The sequence below is a fragment of the Schistocerca gregaria genome, chromosome 4, assembly GCF_023897955.1.
Source record: "Schistocerca gregaria isolate iqSchGreg1 chromosome 4, iqSchGreg1.2, whole genome shotgun sequence".
In the NCBI taxonomy this organism is placed as follows: Eukaryota; Metazoa; Arthropoda; class Insecta; order Orthoptera; family Acrididae; genus Schistocerca; species Schistocerca gregaria.
Window position 1 is genome coordinate 785797340 of NC_064923.1, and position 2507 is coordinate 785799846.

A 2507-nucleotide genomic window follows, 5' to 3' on the forward strand; every position below is an offset into this window, starting at 1 on the left:
GTGACCCAACTGCCAGTGCTGATATTCCTCAGAAAATCGAAGTCGGTCTCTCACGTGCCGCGCAGCTATACTGGGGGACGTGGTGGCGTCTCCTTGGTCTGGAGCCGGCCTCCCGCGGCCCGTCCCTTTGCTGTGCCGACGCTGACACTGCCGCCGGCTGCTGCTGTTACGTCATTCCGTAGGTTCCGGCAGTCGGCTGAGAGAACAGTTAAACACATATCGGCCGCCTCTGGCCGATGTTTTCCATTTTCTCCCTTGCCCTGGCTTCCTCGTTTATGTTCCAGCTTCAAGGAATCGTTTCCAGACCATCTCGACAACAGATGAATCCACATTAAGTTCTGTAGACACCGCACGAACGGTTTAACATTCCTGCAGTAATGTCACTTCCCGAACGCGTTCTGCCTCACTCAGATGCCTCACGTTGGCTGCCGAAACGCACACTGAGTATAGAGACGCAGCCGTCACTTGCACTCGCTAGTTGGCAGACTGAGACACTGCTTGTCCACTGCTTGCCCATTTCACTGTTACGCATGCAGGCTGAGCTGCAGTACCGCCACTAAGCCACGGCTTTCACTCGTACAGTGGAGGCCTGTTGTCATTACTATAACATGGTGAAAGACTAACGGCGACAATGTATGTTGTAATCGCGGACCACTCTAACTGTTTTGAATGTTGTTGTTTGTACTGATTTCGGAAGTACCTCGTAAGATTAACGCATGGACAATAATGTACACGAGTAACAGCTTTTAGCTAAAGTAACACGTATACAATATTTTCTAAAACCGACACCTCGGATTTCTCCTTACAACTTCCAGTAAATGAGGCGTCGCGGACAGTTTCTGTAACAAACACGCTTTCCGGACTTTATCGATCTAGTGGGTTTCTTTCGGTAAGGTCGATTCTAGGTAGCCGGGGATTTGCTCAAGCCGAGGAGGCTTCCCTACAACACGCACAGTGGCTGGTGTTCGGTAGCTGTGTCAGAAGGGTGCCCCACAACTCTGTTAAAACTGCAGTGCTCCTATACCGAGGTCGTCTCCACTCCCAGGTGCGGCATCCACGTACCTTGCCTTCTCAAATCGTTCGCCGGAAGACAAATGAGTGGAGCTGAAAGTGTCGCCGCCGACGATCTCGTAAGAGAGGGAGGACACGCCCACTAGGAAATCGCATGGAGAAGGAAACACGGCGTTCCAGAAGGAACCGTCGCAGAATTCGCCTCAGTCGCTTTAAGGAAGACACACAAAACTAATCCAGAACGGCCGGACGCGTATTTCAACGGCCTGCTCTCGCGAAGTCCTGTACATTTGCTGCTACACTGAAGGTGCCAGCAGCCTCGTCCACGTGGCCTCTCCAGCGGCTCCTGGAGACGAGCCGCTCCCTCACAGAGCGCCGGACGCCGGGCAGCGGCTCGAAGAGTGCGATACACGACGCACAGCGACGGCCGCCCTGGGAAGCCTCGCACACAGAGGAATAACAGCGACATACAGTGGGTCGACAACAGATACACGACGCACAGCGACGGCCGCCCTGGGAAGCCTCGCACACAGAGGAATAACAGCGACATACAGTGGGTCGACAACAGATACACGACGCACAGCGACGGCCGCCCTGGGAAGCCTCGCACACAGAGGAATAACAGCGACATACAGTGGGTCGACAACAGATACACGACGCACAGCGACAGACGCCCTGGGAAGCCTCGCACACAGAGGAATAACAGCGACATACAGTGGGTCGACAACAGATACACGACGCACAGCGACGGACGCCCTGGGAAGCCTCGCACACAGAGGAATAACAGCGACATACAGTGGGTCGACAACAGATACACGACGCACAGCGACGGACGCCCTGGGAAGCCTCGCACACAGAGGAATAACAGCGACATACAGTGGGTCGACAACAGATACACGACGCACAGCGACGGACGCCCTGGGAAGCCTCGCACACAGAGGAATAACAGCGACATACAGTGGGTCGACAACAGATACCCGACGCACAGCGACGGCCGCCCTGGGAAGCCTCGCACACAGAGGAATAACAGCGACATACAGTGGGTCGACAACGGATACACGACGCACAGCGACGGCCGCCCTGGGAAGCCTCGCACACCGAGGAATTACAGCGACATACAGTGGGTCGACAACAGATACACGACGCACAGTGACGGCCGCCCTGGGAAGCCTCGCACACAGAGGAATAACAGCGACATACAGTGGGTCGACAACAGATACACGACGCACAGCGACGGACGCCCTGGGAAGCCTCGCACACAGAGGAATAACAGCGACATACAGTGGGTCGACAACAGATACACGACGCACAGCGACAGACGCCCTGGGAAGCCTCGCACACAGAGGAATAACAGCGACATACAGTGGGTCGACAACAGATACACGACGCACAGCGACGGCCGCCCTGGGAAGCCTCGCACACAGAGGAATAACAGCGACATACAGTGGGTCGACAACAGATACACGACGCACAGCGACGGACGCCCTGGGAAGCCT